General features: G+C 41.7%; 1 protein-coding gene and 1 non-coding gene across 6 annotated transcripts in view; both read left to right on the forward strand.

The window, feature by feature from the left end:
- NELL1 (neural EGFL like 1) overlaps nucleotides 1-22824 on the forward strand; it is a 745741-nt gene that overhangs the window by 16057 nt on the left and 706860 nt on the right. The window lies entirely within an intron of this gene.
- On the forward strand, nucleotides 21187-21258 carry TRNAT-UGU (transfer RNA threonine (anticodon UGU)). Its single transcript has one exon. It is a non-coding gene; the product is annotated as a tRNA-Thr (tRNA).

Raw genomic sequence — 22824 nt, forward strand, 5'->3', positions numbered from 1 at the left:
ATTGGAGTGTTCCCTTTTCTCCACACCCTCTCCAGCATTTGTCATTTGTGAACTTTTTAATAATGGCCATTCTGACTGGTGTGAAGTGATACCTCATTGTAGTTTTGATTTGTGTTTCTCTGATAATTAGCAATATTGAGCATTTTTTCATGTGCCTATTGGCCAGATCCCACTTTTTCAACATTGAGGTATAGTTGATGTACATTATTATATGTTCCAGGAATACAGGATAGTGCTTCACAATTTTCAGAGTTTATGGCTCCTACTTTTAAGATTTGTTAGATGGCCCAGAGCAGTGCTAGTGCTGGTGTGTAGAGTAGAACTAATTATTTCCCATTATTGAGGTAAGGCCTTCCGTGCTCTCTACCCAGTGCCCCATGAAGCATGAGGTTTTCCAGTTTGACTGGTCGAAATAGGTACTATTCTTGGCCCTGGGTATACGCTGGTCATTGTTGCCTTTTGGGTGTCTCTTCTCTTTCTCTGGTAGTTTTCCGACTTGTATGCACTGATCAGTAGTCAGCTAAGAAAGTTTCATATTTTTCTCTCTGCTGTTGTCTCTCATGTATGCTTTCCTGTGAAATCTAGGTGCCTCTGTCTCCCCAGACTTCCAGCTTCTTCACCTCAATTCAGGGAGACGGCTTTGCCCGCATTTCTCCTCCTATGACACAGCCTGGAAATTCTATCAGAGCAATACGTTTGGGTAATTGTGGGGCTCTTTTCTTTTGTTTTCCATCTCTCAAGTGTCACTGCCCTTCATTGACTGATGTCCTGTGTCTTGAAAACTATTTCACTGAATATTCATTTAAAATTTGAAAGTAATTCAAATTAAATACAATTAAAAATTCATTTCTTCCACCAAACTAGCCATATTTCAAGTGCTTAATTGCCCAGTGTGGCTTGTGGTTACTGTATTGGACAGTGCAGGTCTAGAGAGGCTTAGAGATTTTATTGTTTCACCATAGTTCAGTTAAAATGGACAAGCTGTAAAATCCTATTTTTCAAGTTTAATGCATGGTAGTAAGTAGCAAACCCCTTAAGCTCTCCACCTCAAAGTACCTCTATTTATTCATTGATAAAATGGGGATAATGATGGTACTTATTATACATGGTTGTAGTGAGGATGAAATACATTAATACACATGAAATGTTAGAACTATACTTAGCACTCGCTGGGTTAAATATGAGTCCATGCATTTTGAAGTAATAAGGTGTAACTTTGGTCTCCTCCTGTGTGTCTTATCTGTCTTGTATGTTATTAATGTCAGATTTTTAACCTTCAGAGGTATACTGGGATAGTGGGAAAAGCAGAGGATCGAGGAGAGGGCAAATCAGGGCTTAGCACTTTCTTTGTATTAATTTATTTTATCCTCACTACAGCCATGAAAGGTAAGTACTATTATTGCCCCATTCATTGATAAATGGAAGTACCTTGAGGCAGTACTTAGGGGGGCCGGTGGATATGTCTCTTAATGTCTTCAAGCTTCAGTTCCCTCAACTGGAAATGGGATTGATTATAAGAATTAAATGACAATGTATAAGAAAGTTCTTTGAAAAGTATAAAGGGTTGAACACAAATCCATTATTCTTTCCTTCCTTTCTCCCTGAGTCTAGCTCTGAGTTGATGTGTATTAAGCCAGTGAAAACCTTCATTTCAATGCTAGCCTATATAATACTGATACATTTAAGTAGAAAGCTCAGTAACCTGGAAACACTCCTATCATACCAGCTCCAAAGCCTGATAGGATTTATTTTGTGGCTACTCAGCTTTTTAAGGTTATCTTTGTCACAGCTGTCCTTGTAGAGTGCGAAGAATTGAATGAGTAACATTTTTATTATCTTCTTGCCTGAAACAAATTATATTTTAATGGGGGTTGGGGATGGGGCAGAGAGAATGAATGGCTGTGTGTAAGACTGGCGGAGGTCTTCTCTAAGCCGAAAAACAGCCTAAGTACCAGCGTCAGAGTTTCAAAAATCATTTTGCAATACCTGCGCCTTGGTTTGAGTGGGACTCAGAGGAGCCCTGATGGTTTGAGACTGGACTTCTCCCTGACTGCCAGTGTCTTAGTGTTGAGTAGTTGGGAAGGTGTGTCTGCCCATTGGTGTTTCATTTATAAAAGTGAACTAGAATGTGCCTGAGCGCAAATTCTTTAATGGGTTGCTTATTTTTTTTTCTTTCTTTTTCTGTCTGGAAAGTGCTGCCTTTTAGCAGTTCTACGTTAGGAGAGTTTCCTAAAGAAAAAAAATAGTATCTTTCAAGTAGCTTGTTTGAGATAGAGCAAAGGCTACTGTGGGGGCCTTTGAGAAGATTGAGGCTTTTAGCACCTATTTGCATTCTAGGTTTTGAGCTAGATGTGGTGGAAAACACAGGTGAGGAAGGCAAAGATCCTGACTGCAAGGAGAGTACGGCCTAGAAGGCAAACATGGCATGCCCTCTGACATTCTAACGGAGAGGAGAAGAGAACTGGTTTGCATTGGAGGCGGGTGTGTGTGGATAAAGTCCTGAGTATGTTGAAGAGAGAAATTTTTTCTTACTGGATCACCTGGGGAAGGCTCCCTGGGGGAGGTGGCACCTGAACCAGACCTTGAAAGATGGATAGGAATTAAATTTGTGGTTCCTATTTCATAGGAGTGCTTGAAGTTTGAGCTATAGTTCTTAATGCTTAGAAAATCTGAGTGAGATGGAGTTACCCAAAGGGTTTGTTTAATGCTGATCTTCCAGATTTCCTGCCACTCACTATTGCCCAAGTCTAAATTGTTTTTTCTGTTGATTGGATGCGCCTAGTTGCTAACTACCTCTGGGAGCATTTACGAGTCAACCTCACTTTGAGTGGAGTGATTTAGTATAACTTTGCATTTAATCAATTAGTGGAATAATTTAATCCACATACCAGCATCTCCCAAATATAGGTATTTTTGCTCTTGCCAAAACAAAAAAAACCCCCCAAAACCCTCAAACAAGCTGTGGGAGTAGAATGGATTTTCAAGTTCCTCTCTGCGGCAAATTAACACCTGCACTGGCATAGTCTGAAATATCATTCAATGGCTGTGTGACTAAGTGGATATCATAGAGCAGATAAATTCTGTATTTATTTCCCAAATCTGCACACTTCTAACATCTGCACTAAAATCTATTTTCTCAGTCATGCTCCTTTTCCTGTCAAATTGTATGTTAAAGAAAGCAGAGATGGAGAGAGACAGCAGAGAATGTAAAAAGATAAGAATTCCTTTTAGAAACAATTAGGAGCCAATTCCATACTAACAGATTGACTTTGGGCAAATTACTTTACCTCTTGGAATTTGTTTCCTCTTCGGACATCGAGTAATGATGATAATGTCTATGATACAAGATTTTTTTAAGGGTTAATTTAGATAATATAAATTTATTATAAGCCACAAAAATTTAAGTGTTAGTCAACACTGTTATTAAGAGTATTTATTCAGAAAGTATACTTTTTAAATTAAATACATATTTAGGGATCTACTTTGTGCTAAGCACTCTTTCAAGCACAAGGTCCATAGCAGTGAGCAGATCAGAAAGACTGGTTCTTAAGGGGAAACAGACAATAAGCAAATAAATAAGTATAAAGGAAATTCAGATAACTTCAAACAATTCATGTATTTAAATTAAGGAAAATATTACCATTTCACTTTCTCTCAAGGATTATATATTTGCAATTACCTACTTACTTAATTTGTAATAAGGATGGATGACTGTTGTCTGACCTGGATTTTTTTTTTTTAAGGGAGCTTACCTCAACTCCTAAAATCTATTTGCCTTTTAATCCTTCCACCAACATTCCTATATATGTAATATTTTCATGTCCATTATGCAGATTACAAAACTGAGCCGCAGAGAGTTCCAATATTCATGTTAGTTGTAATGAGAGCCGTGGGGTTTAAATTCAGGAGTCTGTCCTTGCATAGTTTGTGTCTTACCCCCAACCCACCTCCTGGTGCTTTTCCCTACTTCATGAGGATGGGAAAGACAAAATAAGTGCAATACGATAGAGATATGGCTTCTTCTGAGGGAAACCAAAGGACAATCTGTGAAAATATCTTTTGGCAGGTATTTTAAATCAACCAGGCAGATGGTGGTTTTGTAAGTTGGTGAATTCCATATCCTAGCATTTTTTTTTTAATAATTCCTTCACTTGGAGGGTCTTGCTATTCAATAATCACCTGGAGATGAGCACCTGCTAATCTGTTTGGCTGCTTAAAGGGAACATGCAAGAAAATCAGCATTAACCAGGGAGCTACACTTTAATATGTGTCCATTTAAAAGGTAGTCTGTGTGGCTGTTTGACCAGAGAGAGCGCTGTGGGAGAATTAGATCTGCCATGACTGCTGCGCTATTTGATGAATGCTGTGATTCTTAATTGGGGTTTATTTTAGCATATTGGGACTAAATTCTTTTCTGTGGGAACACATCTCCAAAATTAGAATGTTAATCAGTGGAAAAAATATGATTTGATATGCAAATATTTTATTTAAATACAACTTTTCATGGATGCAGCCAGTGTATGAAGTGGAGCCAAGATGTACTGATACGCTAGGCTGGCTCAGCCCTAGTGCTTACAGTCTGTGAAAAAAAAATAAGGCAAACAGACCGTCTGGCAGCAAGGGGTCTCAGAGCATGCGTGGATCGCAAGCCTGGGGACCCAGGTTCCAGCTTGGCTCTTTGACTGTTGACTCCTGGGTAGATCCCTTAACTTCTCTGGGCCTCAGATCTTTAAAGTCATAGGGGTTTCAGCTCGACAAAGAATTATTTTGCAAAAGGAAAGAAAAATATGGACAAGCACAAAACAACAATGCTGTAGAATCAACAAAGGTTAATATTTAGTCATAGTATTGAGACTTAAAAACACTGCAGATTAAGTTGACGTCCATATAGTCCCCTCCCTGTTCCTTTCCTCTCTTACCCACCTTAAAGGCCATCACTAACATGCTTGATAAGTATTTAGTTCATTTGCATTTATATAGGTGTATGTGTGTGTGTGTGTGTGTATGTGTGTACACACGTGCACACCTGTGGGCTTATATATGATCACATTTGTTTACTTACGTGTGTCCATATACAAGATATGTAACAGCAAGGGCACATGTCTCAGGGCTAAATGTACAGCCTTTGGAGCCAGATGGCCTAGATTCAAATCCCAGATCTGACTCTTACTAGCTCTGTAACCTTGGGGAAGGTCTTTGACCTTTCTTTGCCTCATTTTTCCCATGCGGAACATGGGGATAATGAAGCATCCATCTCAAGATTGTTCTGTGGATTGACTAGATTCATATGATGTGTCAGAATATTATTGGGCATATAGTAAACAATCCGTAACTGTTAGCTTTGCTTTGTGTTGTCTAAGACATTATATAAATGGCCTCATCATACAGCATGGATCTTTCTGAAGCTTATAATTTCACTCACCATTATTCTTTTGAGGACATATGGATCTGGTTCGTTAGTTTGAACTGCTGTGTAACACCATGATGTATTCATCTGTTTGCCTGTTGATGGGAACTTGGCTTGATTCAGATTTCTTTTTTTAATTGAAAAATATTCTTTTAATGTTTGATTTGCTTTTTTTTGTTGACGTATTGTCAGTTTACAGTGCTTTGTTAGTTTCTGGTGTTTGGCATAGTGATTCAGTTATACATATACAGATATATCCCTTTTCATATTCTTTTTCACTATAGGCTATTACCTATATTGAACAGGTATTGAACGTAGTTCCCTGTGCTGTACAGTTGGACCTTGCTGTTTATCTATTTTATATGTAGTAGTTAGTATCTGCAAATCCCAATCGCCCAATTCAGATTTCTGACAAACTTCAAGGTCCATCTTTGTATATGCCTTTGCCCATGGTTCTTAAATTCTTAAAATAGATCCCTCATTGTAGAGAGGACTCTTTAAGGGAAACCTTAATTGTCCTATAACCCAATAGTCCGATCCAATGCTTGGTCACCCCCAGTGGCGGAGATAAGACTGTATCATGAGGCAACTCCTATTAGTCTTGGACTACTCTGTTAGAAATAATTTAAAGGAAGGCACATTTTGGTTTAGTGCAATGTCCTTCCATTGATCCCACCTAAATGACTCTAGTCACATTAGCCACCTTTTTGTTCCTTGACTACCCCAAGATTTTCCCAAGACCCACACCATCATTCCTGCTTGCCTTTGCTTGCCTGGAAAACCTGTTTACATTTGCCCTTCCTCTATCTGGCTCTTACTTCTATACACCACTTTCTCAAGGAGGCCTTCCCTGACCATCTACCTATGAGGTAAGGTCTCATTGTCAACTACCATTTCCTGGTGTGTAGTCCTTCAGGGTTCTTTTCATAAGCTGGAAGTACATACACATTTTTTTGTTTCCTGTATATGTTTTTGTTCCCCAGTAGGTCACAGATGACTCCATGACTCCGCTTGTTCTATTTTCCGTCATAAATCAGTACCTAGCACAATGCGTAGCACTCAGAGGTGGCACTCAGGAAAGATTCGTACAGGTAACGAGGCACTAAGACCACAGAGAAAAAGTCTAAATCCCTTTCCCATGAGACATCTGCTCAGATATTTGCAGACAGCTTTGAAGGTCTCCCTCCCTTCCTTTCTGCAGAATTAACATTTCCGGTTCTGGGAATGTTAATTCTGGGACACCATTTTGAATTTCTCCCTCATTTTCTTTCATTCAACCACCTGGCCAATTGTCTCTGCCCCTAATGGTGTTTGGTGTCTTGAGCTGAACATGGTGCTTCCAGTCTGGTCTGACCAGGACACAGTGGAGCATCCCCTCCTTGTTCAAGTTCATATTCAAGGTCATGGCAGGTTTCTGTTACTGGAGCCCCATCACAGAACTAATTCATAATCAACTCACTGTGGACCAAGATCCTGCAGGGTTTTGCTTGTTGTTTCACTTACTATTGCTAAGCTCTGACTTCTACCTTCTTGATCTTGATGCAGTTGGTTTTTTGGACCTGTGTTTATGTCCTTGTGTTCATTACCATTAAATTTCATTACTATCTATAAAGGGAGAGGGTTGGATTAAATCACCAAGGTCACTTGCAGCTGTTAAAAATGGCATTGGTTGTTGCAGAACAGCATTGTCCAATAGAACTTCCTGTGGTGATGGCAATGCTCTATCCATGATGCTGGCCAATGTTGTAGGCACAAGCCGTACGGCTACTTAAAATTGTGGCTAGTGTAACTGAGAAATTTTAAATTGCATTTAATTTTAAGCATTTTAAATTTAAATTTAAGTCGCTGCATGTGGCTAGTGGTTACTGTATTGGATAGTGCAGTCCTAGAGAAAAAGTTTCAAAATTTGAGAGGATGAAATATGATGTATTACATTTAGGGAGAGACTAACGTGGGATAGAATGGCCTGTTCAGGGTTAGGGTTCATTTACTTCGTGTTCTTTTATTTTATTTAATAGATTTTTTTTTCTTTTTTCACTGAGTATCAGTGATATGCCAGGTACAATACTAGGTGCTGGAGATGCAGCTTTGAAGAAGATAGTCATGACCCCTGCTCTCAAGGAACTTCCTGTCTGGTGCAGTGTTCCTGGCTCTGGTTTCATATTAGAATCACTTGGGGAATTTAAAAAATTCATATGCTGAGGACCTACCTTTAAGAGATTATGATTTATTTCATCTAGTGTCAAGCTCATGTTAGACTTTGATAGTCTTGTAAAATCTCTACGGGTGACTCTAATTGGCAGTCAGCGTTAAGAGTCTCTGGTCTAGGGGAAAAGTAACTACCCTTCTTGATAAACAGTTGGAGAGAGTCTTGTTGAAAGTTCCACTTTAGTGGGGAGGTTTCCTACATATCCTAAAGTCCTCTACTTGACACGCTGATGTGCCCTGATCTTCCCTCCCCAAGTAAGAACGACTGCCTGAAACGTGGTGGGCCGTGCAATCAATCACGCAGTCTTTTTTGTTGCATAGCGATGTCAAACTTGCAAACGTATTCTCAGGATAAGCTATGAACTCTATCTCCTGGCAAAATGTATAGTTAGTCTTCCAACTGGGTTTCTCTGCCCAATGCTCTTTTTTTTCATCTATCGTCTTGGCCCGGAGTCTCCAGATTCCAGAACTTGATACTCTAGAACTTGGCCCCAGTGGGATACATGGAATGAGGAGCCAAATGTTCATGAGGTGGAAGGTCTGTTGGTTTGGACTGTTTAAGCAGAAGGAAATTTATGATTGTGTCACTCAGTATAGGCTGGGTTTCCCTGTGTCTATTAATAAGGTTTGGTTTCCGCATGTTCATCATGGGACATCTTAGACCTCTGGACCAAGCTGGCAGGGGCTCCTTTATGGAGAACATTGCTGGTTGTTGTGACAGAGGGGAAAGAATATGGCAGAGCTTGAGCTGACCTTTAAAGTGGCTGCCTGGAAGTACATCGCTTTCACTCGAAGCAGGTTTCCTGAGAAAGCAAGAAAGTGGCCTTCCCCAGAGAAAGGCAGCAAATATTTGTGAACGATGATACAGTTTATTATAGTCTTCTCTTCTCACCACAAATATTTGGTTCGATCTCCTTTCAACTCACAAAACACACCCTCCCCCAGCACCTCTCTCGAGGGAGACTGTGCAGAAATGCTCTCCAGCCGTGGCAGTCCATCGGGCTTTACATCACTCATCCAGTGGTCTCCTCTTACTTCAGATCCCCATGAACTAAAAATTCTGCCCCAAATACTCAATCATCTGATAAAAAATGACCTACTTCCCATATACCCAATATACAGTGTTAGAATGGCTAGAATAACTTACATCCTTTTTTTTTTTTTTTCAGAAAGGGGAAGAGTGGAAGATACACAAGTTATAGCAATTTGGAGATTTAACGGGAGAGATGCTACAAGGGCCCCTTACCGTAGGGATTCGGCGTGTTCTTTGGCTTCTTGGAAGTAGATCTCCTGCCCAGTGTTTCCTGTGGCCCTTGGTTTCGCTTTCTTGGGAGTCCTTCGAATTTCATTACCCTCTTTGGCAGCTGAAAAACTCTTTCAATCCACTTCCTCCCCATAGAAGGTTGCGTGCCCAAGTGTTGTTTTATTTCATTAACAGTCACAGTCTCCTTTAGTTTAAGATAATATGACTCTTTGGCTGTAAAACAGGAATCAAATGTAGTCATTTTTCTTACCGATTTGATTCCAGTCAGCTTTGTGTACCAAGAGCCACACTCCCAATTAATTTCTATTACTTTGAGCCTATCAGAATTTCATGGAAGAGCCAGACCCTTAGCCATTTTGTCCAACTGAAAGGACTGAGCTGGCACCACTTTAATTTGTTCAGATGTTTTAACAATATGTTGGGTGTCCAAACCCTTGATTTGATCCTTGCCTCAAGGCCGAGGTTTGATTGGCCTGTTCAAAGCATTTCTCAGTTCTGTCCTCTTTATTGTTTGAAGGAGAGAAGAAGTTCACTTTCAACTGTACCGGTCCTGGAATCTCTAAACTCTGTTCTCTTGCGTTTCCATCCACAAGGCGGCCAGTTCTTTTCTTTGTCAGGGTGGCTGTAACAAAGTGCTGCAGGCTGGCTGGCTTCAATGTCAGAAAAGTATTGTCTCACAGTTCTGGAGGATAGATGTTCAAAGTCAGGGTGTTGGCAGGGTGAGTTCCTTCTGGGGGCTGTGAAGAAGGGTCTGTCCCTGGCTCCTCTTTTCGGCTTGTCATTGATCGTCTCCTTTCTGTGCCTCATCACATTATTTTCTCTCTCTCCACATTTCTGTGCCCCCTTTTTATAAGGGCATCAATCATATTGGATTAGGGCCCACCCTAAAGACCTCACATTACTTGTTACCTTTGCAAAGACCCTATCTCCAAATACGGCGAGATTTTGAGGTACTGGGGGTTAAGACTTCAACATGTGAGTTTTGGGGTGAGGGGCAAGCTGCAACACATAACACATTTCTTTCTCCTAGTTCTTGTCGAATGCAGCCAATAGCATTCAAGACACATACTAACTTTCTGTTTTTCAATCTCGCCCAGTACGTTTTTCTCTTCCCATTTATTTCAGATGACAGCTTTATCAAATATTTCATCACTGTATAATAGGAATAAACATCTTTCCTGCCTCCAATAATACAGTTCCTTTCTGCTCACTGCCACAGCCAATGCCACATATTTTTAGCTTATTTGTTGTTGCATCGTTACAGTAACACCCCATTTCTTGTATCAATTCATGTATTGACAGGAAGAGTAGGTGTTGTGATGAACAACCTTCACATCTTGGTGATTTTTAGCATCGTGAGTTTATTTCTCGCTCGTGCCACGTGACCATCATGGATTGGCCTTGCTCCCTCACCTTTTTCTCTCTCTGAGATCTAGTGCAGCCTCTAGGAGCCTAATCCTTGTGTGCCAAAGGGAAAAATAAAGGTGAAGCATTGCTGGCTCTTAAAGCTACTGGTCTGAAGTGATTTGTGTCTCTCCTGCTCAAGTTTCATTGGCTAAAGCAAGTTGTAGAGCCAAGACTGATTGATTGACTGATTGATTGATTTTGCTGTTTTTAAACAAAAATTTTTTTATTGAAGTGTGGTTGATGTACAATTTTAGTTTCAAGTGTACAGCAAAGTGATTCAGTGATACATATACATACATATATATATTTTCTTTTCAGATTCTTTTCCGTTATATGTTATTACAAGAAATTGAATACAGTTCCCTGTGCTGTGCAGCAGGTCCTTGCTGTTTATTTCATATTTAGTAGTGTGTGTCTGTAGAGCTGAGCTTTAAGTGGAAGGAGGTGGCAGTACAGTTCCCATCCAGCATGGGGCAGGAAACATCTGCGTATGGGCATATTTACGATCTAGAACAACAGACTGAATATTTTTAGAAAAGTTCAGAGAGATGGTGGACAGAGTTGGACACCTTGGGAGTAAGCTGGTGGGAAGATGAGAGCAGCGGGTGAAGAGATGGAATTTGTGGCCGTGGGCCTGAGCTCTAACTGGAGCTAGCACCAAAAGAATCTATCTTTCATCAGAGACTTAACAGGTTAATGCGTCAGGGTTGAAGGAATCCTTGGAGAGGGCTCCGTACGCTTCGTGCTCCAGAATTGCCAGTTGCAGCTCTGCCACTTAGTAGCTGCATGACTTCTGCAAGTTGCTTGACCTCTCTGAGTCTCTGCTTCTCATTCGTCAAGGAAGGTATCAGTATCGTCCATCTCACAGGCATGTTTTGAGTGTTTTGTTTCCTCTATGTAGTGACTGTGTGACCTTGGACAAGGTCCTTGACTTATATATACACCTTAGTTTCTTCATCTGTAAAATAGAGGTAATAACAGTTGTGTTTCATAGGGCTGTTAAAAGGATTTAATCATTTATTTAAGCTGGTACCCGGCTTACAGTCGGTGCTCAGTAAATGCTGATTATTGTTGGTGTAGCTGCAGTCAGCCGAGGTAATACACAGTGCAAGACACACAGTTGGCACGCAGTGCATATGAGATAATCACTTTCTGCAGTAACACTTTATTGAGGAATGTGAGTCTAAGAAGCTGAAATAGAGGAGGAGGGAAAAAAAAATATAAGTGATTATTACCCAGCAGGCCACCAGTTCCTGGCAAACTGATGGCTGTGTCTCTCAGGATGTGTTCACAGAGGTCATGTGTTACCACCGCCTCTCCAAACAGTCCATGCAGTATGGCGGCAGGGAGAAGAATTTATCCTATGGATCCAGATTTCCTCCATGAGGCATCTGCATGCCTAGAGACATCCGGGCTGCATGTGCATGGATGCCATGTGAGTCCTGAGATGTCTCCTGCCTCAGTGGCATCAGGGAGGCCCCAGAACCTGAGATGAAGGTGGGTGGCATGATACGAGGTGAGGAATTGTTAGAGCACACGGGTGAGCAACAAGAGTGACTGGGAGCAACTCCAGGACAGGCGGTGTTGGTGGCGGTAGCCGTCTGGCTGCATCACTGTGGGGCTGCTGTGCGTGGCTGCCAGGGCCCTCTCTGGCCTAAGAGCAAAGCAAGTGCATGGATCTGGATATCCTATAACGTAATCACCTTCTAAGCCCCATTTTCTCGCTTCACAGTTGAGGAAATGGATATCCAGAGTGGGAAATGATTTATTTAGGGTGATATTGCTTATAGTTGAAGAATAAAAATTTGAATCCAGGTATTATGAAGAGTATGAGGAGTTAGCTCTGAGGTTTCCTAATGTCTAGATCTCTGGTTCAGTCCTAGCTCATCTCCAACCATCCATCCTTCCATCCATGCATCCATCCATCCATCATCGCTGTGCTTGGCATTTACTGAAGGCCTCCCTTATATCTGATGCTGTGCTGTGCTGGGCATTCCTCAGAAAAGAGTGGGGCACTCAGACAGGAGAAGAACTGCCGCCTTTCTCCTAACTTTATGTCCTCTTCTGCCATGGTGGTGGGGGAGGCAAGCTGTCTGTGGAGCTGAGCCAACAGGAAGGAATTTGGATGCACTCCGGATGCTTGCTTGGTGGAATGACAGAGGTCGTCTGGGCCAAGGGAAAAGGAAGGCAGCTGTTCCATCTCTGGCTTGAGCTCCAGTGTCCTGGCAGCAACCCTGAACTGTAGGGAGCAGACGGGTTTCCAAGGAGGACACCTGGCTTCTCTGAATCCCACAGGACCTTAGACACAGCCTCCCCGTGGGACCAAATCATCAAAAGGCCTGTGGCTCATCATCCACAAGGCCCTGTGAATCATAGGCAGGTCTATGTTGGGATTCCTATTTTTTTTTTTCAGCAAATGAAGGTGTAGTCAGAAGATAAGTAAATATGTAAAATATTCTTAATAGTACTTTATTATTAATATTAATAACTAGCCATTATTGTGCTTGGCTGGGAGGGACCTGCTGTATCTCAGTGATCTCAACTTGGAGCCCATGGACAAGCTTGCAGGAGTCTGTGGACACCCTGAATTGCATGCAAATCTTGTGCGTTTATGTATCTTTCTGGGGAAGGGGTCTGCTGCTTACATCATATTCCCAAAAATGTGCGCAATCTCCAGAATTGTAAGCATGCTATTGCGTTCAGCCTCATAGCAGCCCTACTTTTCAGATGAGAAAACCAAGCCTGGAGAGGTTAAGTGGCAGAATCAGTTCTTGGGCCTCTTTGACCTCAGACTCTGTGCCTGACTCACTGCATATGCCCGTGGCGTGTGCCCACAGCATTAGTAAGGGGACACCGAGGCAGGCAGCTCTGATTTGTGCCTGGGAATGGTGGGTGACTGCTGCTTTGAACAGAAAGTGTGTGCTTCTAGGTGAAAACCTGGTGCTAGGGAACATTGAGCCTGGAGAGCAGTGGTCTGATGGAAGCTCACCTCTATTTTTATTTCTTTTTAATTAAAAAAATTTTTTTTAATGGAGGTACTGGGGATTGAACCTAGGACCTCGTACATGCTAACCATACACTCTACCACTGAACTACGCCTACGTCCTGCTTCCTGGTGGGTCCTTGACTGCACATGGTGAGAGTAGTGGCAGCCAGCTGTCCCTGTCCCCACAGAGGCAAGGGTCAGTACCTGCCTGCATGAATGTAGTTCATACCTAAGGAGAAACTGGTTTCCAAGTGGGTGATTGAAGGAGGGGTTGAGTTCCCTGAGCAGTCAGAGTTGGCTCTGTCTTAAATCGTTTTGTCTAAAATCAGGAGGATAAGAAGATCTTTGAAGGTTTCCTGTGATCACCATCTTTCTCCCTGGTTCTAAATCCACTGTGTTCTCCTGACAGCCAGTGGGCCAGTGGTGAGTTCACTGGTGTGTCCAGGCCTGGGTTCTCTGGTATCTTGAAGCTGCAGCCCCAACACGGGCACTTCACACTCACACCCCTTAACTCTGCCCTTTGTCTTGAGAAATGCAGTTCTGCAGATGTGCGGGGAGGGCTGCATCTCTGTGAGGCACTAGGGGCTTCAGATGCTCTGTGAGAACCATTACACTTTGTCTAGCTGCAGGGCTTCGGAGATGACCTGGTGAGGTTCTGTTGCAGGAACTGAGACAATGCTAGGGAATCATTCTGTTGGGTTTAATGGGGTAATGGTTGTGGCCGGATGAAAGAGGAGGAGAAAGCTGGAGCTTCTGGAATTCATGGCCAAAAGAAGCTTCTAGCACTACAGAGCTGCAGCTAAGCTAGGTCAGGAGAGGGGTCACCATGAGGGTGTGTGTATGAGATGTGGAGTGGTGTGTGTGAAGTTCTGTGTGTGAGTGCACACCTATGCTTTGGGAGTGTGAATATGGGCACGGGGGTGAGTGTGGGTATAAGCTGAGGGATAGGGCTAGGTTTGAATTCTAGACCCACCATTTACAAGCTGGGTGGGCTGGTTCATTTACCTCTCTGTATGTCAGCTTTCTCTACCTGTCAAGTAGGAAGAATCATAACCACCTCACAGAGTTACTGGAAGGATCAAAATAAAAACCTTACAAGAATAATGCTCAGGACATGCCTGGCATTAGTGTGTGTTGAGTCAATGGCAGCTACAGTGTTTGTAATGGGAATAGGTGCGCATCTGTGTGTGGTGGGCTGTGCATATGGACATGCACTCACGTTGGTTTTTGTCCCTGGCTGTCTTAGCCGACTCGCTTTAACTAAAGGGCTTCCCTCCTGCAAAAGCATTGATATGCTCTTGAAAGCTCCTTTCCTAGAGAACTATTTCACAGCGAATCCCCCCGGAACGCATTCTGTCTAGCACTTGCCCTGATTTCTTGCTGGTGTTGCTCATAGTTTGGGCACTGCCTTTTTGAGTCTTTTTCTCACCAGCCACTATTTCCCAAGCTCTTTCCCTGTCACTGGTGGAGGGAGAGGGTGTCGGAGGGGTGGTGGCCTGGTGTACATCGGGCTCACCTTCGACCACCTGGGATCTGCATGCAGTTTGCCCTTTCCTCCTGCCTGGTCCCTCCTGGTTCTTGTGCCTTGTGGCTCCAAGTGAGTGGAGCAGGATACTTGGGTTCCTCCTGTGTTAAGTTCCACCTTCAGTCCTCATCGGCTTTTCATGGTAAGCATTACTCCATTTTCTCTCTTCTGAGAGTCACATTTTACCTTTTAATATGGTGTATCTTACAGTCAGTGTATACATATAGTCACTGAAGGTGACATTGCTTATTGCTGAGGCTTTTATTAAAATAAGGGTGCAACTTAGAGAGGATGGCTTCTTAGACCTTCATCTCAGTCCTGTAACCTTGTATTTCAAGTATCTGTTTCTAGGACTGGTTTCCCAACTCAACTGGGAGCAACTGTGGGGCAGGAGGGACCAGGCCTGGTTTCTGAGTGGTGTCAGGCCCTTCGTGGGTGCTCTGCTCAGGCCAGTTTGCGTGAGTATGTTGATAAGGTGTGGCTGGGGGCCTTACTTAACCCTTTTACTATGGCTTTTGTCCTTTCATTCTGTGTTAAAAGTTTGGGGTGTTACTGTAGTTTTGCTGCCAAAGTCACTATCAGAGAGTCAGCGCAGGTATGTGTGAAAGGATGGTGTGCCACCTGGGTCATTACTGGTGTCCCTCAATGGCTCCCAGGTGGTGGGGGCTGTTGGAGGTCTGAGGTTCAGAGGCGATCTGGGGCTGGTGGGGTGTGGAAGGACTTGAGGCAGGAGTGGAAGGATGAGTAGGGCTGGGTTAGGCTGAGAAGGGAGGAAGGCAATGATTCGGGGAAATGGCCTGAGCAGAGATTAGAGGGGGGAATGATCAAGGGACAGTGAAAGGACAGTTTGGCTTGAAGAAGGCGTTCTTTTAGAGTACCTGGGAGAGAAGCCTGGAAAGGCAGGTCAGAGCTAGGCTGTGAAAAGCTTTGAATATCAAGCTTTCCTGAACTTTGAAAGAGCTGAGGAAGTTATGGTGGGGAAAGCATGGACTTTGGTATCATTTATACCTGGATTTATTATTATTTCTTTTAACAAGACATTGACTGAAATGCTAGATAATCTTCCAAGTGCTGGGAGCACAGTGAGGAATATGAATACCAGTCCCTGCCCTTGCAGAACTGACATTCCAGTAGATTCAAGTCTTGGCTTGGTTATTTACTATGTGGGTAAATATCCACAAGGTCCTTAAACTGTCCAGGTCTCAGTTCTTCATCTGTAAGACAGGGTAGCCATCACCAAATGAAATCATGTAAATCAAGTTGCCTGAGACACAGGTGGTATCCAAGGAGCGTCAGCTCCTCGCTTCCTCCTCCTTCTTGCCGTTTCCCTTTCCTCACTTCTTTCCATAGGTTGTGGGGAGCCATTGGCTCTGCTCTATGCCTGCAGCTCTGAGAGAAAGGCATCACACCTTTTCCACTGCCCCTGGGGCTGCCAGCTATAATTTAGCGATCTCCATGGGCACTTGGCCTCATGCATTTGCCTCCTGGAAGTAACTGGGAATTGAAGTAGATCAAGGCAGTTCATCGGCAGTAGAAATTAACCTATATGTGCCTTGGGAGCAGCAGTGTCTTGGGAGTTTTTCCACGATGACTGCAAATTCAGAGTGTGGTCTGAGCTCAAGCTAGACCATGCCTAGGAAGAACTACATTGGTCGGAACTAGCACAGGCCGGAAGGGGCAGGAACAGATGGAGATAGGAAGCAGAGTCAGAGGAGGGGCGAATGGGAGATGAGAAGAGTTAAAGGACCCTAGGTCTAGCGGGAGACTAGTGGGGATGGGCGGACCCCATGCCGAGGTTTGACTCCTGTCAGTATTTGTTGAATGCCTACACTTGCCTGCCACTGTCCAGCTGCTCAATCTTGGTAGGGAACAAGAGAACAAATTTCCTGCCCTCTTGGAGCATGGAGCTTGTGTAGAATCAGAAGAGACAGGTAATAAACACACGAACAAAGAAATTTTGAACAGAGATGAGGACCATTCATTCGTTTATTCATTCAACAAAATTTTGTGCCGCCATTTGCTAGTTATTATTCTAGGTACTGGGAATACAGCAAAGAAGGGGACAGCCTTTACCCTCATAGAGTCTACATTCTAGTGGAGACACTGTCAATTAATGAGTAGACAGCAATATAATAAGGCTCAGTTAGTGGTAAGTGCTATGAAGAAAGAGGAACATAACAGAGTACAGGTGACAAGGAGGTGCTTTTTAGAGTTAGTGCTTAGAAAAGCCTCAAGAAAGAGGTGATATTAGAGCAGAGACTTGCCTGAAGTGATGGAAGAAGCTGTATCATCACCTAGAGGGAAAGCATACTGGGTAGGTGGAACTGCAAGTACAGAGGCTCCAAGCTTGGTGAGTTTGAGGAAAATCTAGAAGGTCAAGGTAACTAAAGTGGAGAAGGCGAGAATGAGAGTAAGTAGGAGTTAAGGTCAGAGAGGTAAGCAAAAGACAGATCATATTTGGCCTTGGAGGGTATGGAATGGAGTTTGGACTTTTGTTTTCCATGGTTGAGAAGCAGCTGGAGGATTTTGAGTGGGGCAGTGACATATGATGTGCACTTTTGCAATATGACTGGCTACTCTGTGGAGGATAGAATGCAGAGGGCCAAGGGTGTACTAGAGAGGTCAGATAGGAGGCTATCGGCAGGGGTGCAGAGGAGATGATGGCTTTCACTAGGGATGTCTTGGAGGAGGTGGTCAGAAGCATTCAAGTTTGGGATGTATTCTGCAGGTAGAAACAAAGGGATTTGTAAATTTGTGATAAATTGAATGTGGTGCTTGAGGGATCCGGTGGAATCAAGGCTGCCTCCTCAGTATTACCTCTAGGAAGACTAGAAGGGATACTGCTTTCGTTCAGTCATATTAGGTCATGTTGTGTTTGAGGATCCTATTTGATGTCCACAAGGAGATGTGAGGAGGCACTGGGTCCTACAAGTCCAGAGTTAAGGGGAGAAGTGGGGCTGGAGTCATATTTCTGGGTGTCATCAGCATGAATGTGGTATTTTAGGCCAAAGAAGTGATGCAATCATTTAGGGCAGCAGCTTTCAAAGTGTCGTCTTTGGACCAGCAGCAGTAGCAGTAGCATCTGGTGAGCTGTTAGAATCCAGATTTTCAAGCTCCTCCCTAGACTAACTGAATCAGAAACTCTGGATGTGGAGTCCAGTGATTTATTTTAACAAGCCCTCCATATAATTCCAGTACAAACTCAAATTGAGTGTTTGGAGGGGAGTCTAGACAGCAGACACAAAGACTGATCCATGGGTCAACAATTAAAATTGGGAGGAGAAGGAACCAGCAAAGGGACCAAGAAGAACCAACTTGGAATTTAAAGGGAAGACTCAGAGGGTTTTGCAATGGACGCCAGATGTTTAAGAAGAATGTGGTGAATGGTTGGGTCACATGCTTCTGAGGATTGAAGGAGATGAGGACCCAAAATTGTCCAGTTGATTTGGTAGCCTTTTCTTAGCCTTGACTAGAGGAGCCTCATTGCTAAGTGGCTGTGACAAAAGCTTGTTAGGAGTTAAGTTTAAGACAGAAAGGAAGGTAAGGAAAGCAGAGACAGCAAGTATAGGCAAGTGTTTTGAGAGGTTTTATTGTAAAGAGAAACAATGAAAAGTAGCAGCTGCTGGAAGGTGACTTGGGGTCTAGGGAGGTTTTTGTTTTGTTTTGTTTTAAGACAAGTTGATAGATATTTGAAAGTGGGTGGGAATAATGTAGTGAAGACAATTAAGAATGATGCAGGAGATAAACAAAATCTACAAACATGTTTAGCCAGGCTCACTAAGAAGAAAAGAAATAGGACCCACATCAACAAAATACAAAATGAAAAAGGAAAAAAAAACCTGATACTACATAAATACAAAAAAGGGTATTTCAACATATAAAAATCAGTGTGATACACCACAGGAACAAAAGAAAGGACAAAAAATGCATGATCATCTCAATAGATGCAGAAAAAATACTTGAAAAAATTCAACATCCATTCATGATACAATCATGTTGTTATCATTATCAAACTGGATATAGAGGGAGCAAATGTCAAAGAATAAAAGCCATTTACAACAAAACCACAGCCAACATCATACTCAATGTTTAGTTCCCACTAAATTCAGGAAGAAGACAAGGATGCCCACTTACATGGCTTCTTTTCAACATAGTATTGGAAGTCTTAGCCACAACAATCAGTCAAGAAAAAGAAATAAAAATTATTTGAATTGGAAGGGAGGAGCTAAAACTGTCACTATTTGCAGATGACATGATACTCTATACAGAGACCCTAAAGCCTCCACAAAAAACCTACTAGAACTAATCAGTGAATTCAGCAAGCTAGCAGGATACAAGATTAATATACAGAAATCTGTTGTGTTTCTTAATGCTGATAATGAAATATCAGAAAGTGAAAAACAATACCATTTAAAATCATGTCAAAAATACCTATGAATAAACTTAACCAAGGAAGTGAAAAAACTATATGCTGAAAACTATAAAACATTTATAAGGTAAATTGAAGATAATTCAAAGAAATGGAAAGATATCCCATGCTCTTGGAATGGAAAAATTAATATTGTTAAAATGGCCATACTACCCAAGGCTATCTATAGATTTAATGCAATCTCTATCAAAATATCCATGACATTTTCACAGAACTAGAACAAATAATCCCAAAATTTATATGGAACCACAGAAGACCCAGGATTGCTAAAGTAATCCTGAGGAAAAAAGAACAAAGCTGGAGGTATAACTCTTCCAGGAGATTTCAGACTATAGTACAAAACTACAGTAATCAAAACAGTGTGGTATGGGCACAAAAACAGATCAATAGATAAATAGAACAGAGAGCCTGGAAATAAATCCATGCACCTGCAGTCAATTAATCTACAACAAAGTAGCTAAGAATATACGATGGAGAAAAGACAGTCTCTTCAACAAGTTGGGAAAGCTCAACAGCTACATGTAAATCAGTGAAATTAGAACACTCCCTTACACCTTATACAAAAATAAACTCAAAGTTGTTTAAAGACCTAAACGTAAGACATGACACCATAAAACTCCTGGAAGAGGACATAGACAAAATACATTGTATAGCACGGAATTATACTCAATATCTTGTAATAACCTATAATGGAATATAATCTGCAAACCCTCCCCGAATCACTATGCTGTACATCTGAAACTAACACAATATTGTAAATCAACTGTACTTCAATAAGTAAAAAAAGATGATGCAGCAGAGATGGGGTTAATAGCAGGAGGGAGGTCCTTGCACAGGTGAAAGGGGCTGGCATCCCACAGGAGTAGGAGCTGATCCTTGGCAACAGTCTAGAAGTTCTAGAAGTTCTAGAACCATCTTGGCTCTTCTCTCCATCCAGAAGGGACAGAGGTCTACTTGGTCCATGGGGGTTCAGGTCAGGCCTGCACTCCACTGACCACTGTTCAAAGTGTGGCATTAGTTTATTTACTCTATGGAATGTTCTGTATTTATCTTTTAAATTACAAAGTCCTTTTTCACTGTAGCAAAGAAAATAATCTTAAAATTTATAAAGCAAAACTCAGTAATTTCCAGGCCTTTCATTCTTTCCACACACCTCCATCTCCTAGTTGTGCATAGCATTCTCCCTACTATTCATTTTTATTTTCTTTTATTGTTTTTATTATTTCCCCTTCTACTCCAGAGCTGTTCAGGCTTCTGAGTCTGATAGCCTGATTTGAGTTGTGGCCCTCCAGCATGCTCTTTTGGCTCTAATACTGTTCTCCATTGAAAAGGACCAAAGCTCTCTGGATACAGCTAATTACAAAATTTAGGGCTAGGGAACAACATGATGATATGGAGTTATCTACTTTCAGATCTGTCTGAGTTAGTGTAAAAAATGGCTGAGAGGTGAACTGACAAGGCTTCCATTGGCCAAGTGGGGGCAATTTACTTATAAAAAGCAATAGTTATTGCCATCAATTGCAGTAAGTTGTTACTAGACATCCATGAATATATGATAATGGTCAAAGGGAATATGACTCTGACCAAGTTCTTTAACTTCTTTGTGCCTCAGTTTACCCACCTGTAAAACAGGCAGACAATGGTAGTATCCACCTCATATTGTGGATAAGGATAAGATTAAGGAATTTAAGACTGTTGTAAAGATTAAGGAGCATCACTCCTGCAGAGAGATTAGCAAGCAGTTGGCACCTAATGTTCAGTGCGTGTCAGCCACAGTTCATTTTATCATTGATAATATTTCCATGGAATGCTCTACAAGATTCTATGATAAGTTTTCCATTTGCAAAAATTCAGAGTGAGCAAGAAATCAAATATTTGCTAATAGTGACTATTATATAGGCACTGTGCAATGCTCTGAGTTGGAACTGTCAGGAATTGTTTGCATTTATATGTGGGAAGAGGGTATATAGCTCAGTGGTAGAGCATGTGCTTTGTATACATGAGGTCCTGGGTTCAATCCCCAGTACATCCATTAAATGAATAAATAAATACATACATAAATAAACCTAATTACTGCTTTTAAAAAAAGCTTAAAAAAGAATAAAACAAACATTTAAAAAGATAGAAAGAAAGATCACTGACTATTGCATACAGGATAGATCAGAGGTGGGCAAGAGAGGGCAATCGGTTAATAGACTCAGAATATGTCATAGAAGAGATGGCACTCTCTTAAAAATGGTACTAGAGTGTGAGGAAAGGCATAGCTGGTTTTGTATTTATATGTAAATTTGACATTGTTCTTCCACACCAGGTATCAGCTCCCTGAGTTAGGTTCTTTGTGGTGTTCAACTACTGCATCCCAGTAATACTCAGTTGAGGAGCACAGGGAGGGAGGGATTTGTACCAACTCTAAGCAGTGTGAGAAAACGTAAGGTAAAGGATTATAAGACCATAGCAGATATTTCTGCTGTGGGTTTTTATTTTATTTTATTTTATTTTATTTTTTATTTTTTTTAACATTTTTTATTGATTTATAATCATTTTACAATGTTGTGTCAAATTCCAGTGTTCAGCACAATTTTTCAGTCATTCATGGACATATACACACTCATTGTCACATTTTTTTCTCTCTGAGTTATCATAACATTTTGTGTATATTTCCCTGTGCTATACAGTGTAATCTTGTTTATCTATTCTCCAATTTTGAAATCCCAGTCTATCCCTTCCCACCCTCCACCCCCCTGGCAACCACAAGTCTGTATTCTCTGTCTGTGAGTCTGTTTCTGTCCTGTATTTACGCTTTGTTTTTGTTTGTTTGTTTGTTTTTGTTTTTGTTTTTTAGATTCCACATATGAGCGATCTCATATGGTATTTTTCTTTCTCTTTCTGGCTTACTTCACTTAGAATGACATTCTGCAGGAGCATCCACGTTGCTGCAAATGGCATTATGTTGTCGGTTTTTATGGCTGAGTAGTATTCCATTGTATAAATATACCACCTCTTCTTTATCCAGTCACCTGTTGATGGACATTTAGGCTGTTTCCATGTTTTGGCTATTGTAAATAGTGCTGCTATGAACATTGGGGTGCAGGTGTCATCCTGAAGTAGATTTCCTTCTGGGTACAAGCCCAGGAGTGGGATTCCTGGGTCATATGGTAAGTCTATTCCTAGTCTTTTGAGGAATCTCCACACTGTTTTCCATAGTGGCTGCACCAAACTGCATTCCCACCAGCAGTGTAGGAGGGTTCCCCTTTCTCCACAGCCTCTCCAGCATTTGTCATTTTTGGATTTTTGAATGACGGCCATTCTGAATGGTGTGAGGTGATACCTCATTGTAGTTTTGATTTGCATTTCTCTGATAATTAGTGATATTGAACATTTTTTCATGTGCTTTTTGATCATTTGTATGTCTTCCTTGGAGAGTTGCTTGTTTAGGTCTTCTGCCCATTTTTGGATTGGGTTGTTTATTTTTTCCTTATTGAGTCGTATGAGCTGCTTATATATTTTGGAGATCAAGCCTTTGTCGGTTTCACTAGCAAAAATTTTCTCCCATTCCTTAGGTTTTCTTCTTGTTTTATTTCTGGTTTCCTTTGCTCTG

The sequence above is a fragment of the Vicugna pacos genome, chromosome 10, assembly GCF_048564905.1.
Source record: "Vicugna pacos chromosome 10, VicPac4, whole genome shotgun sequence".
NCBI classification, from domain to species: Eukaryota; Metazoa; Chordata; class Mammalia; order Artiodactyla; family Camelidae; genus Vicugna; species Vicugna pacos.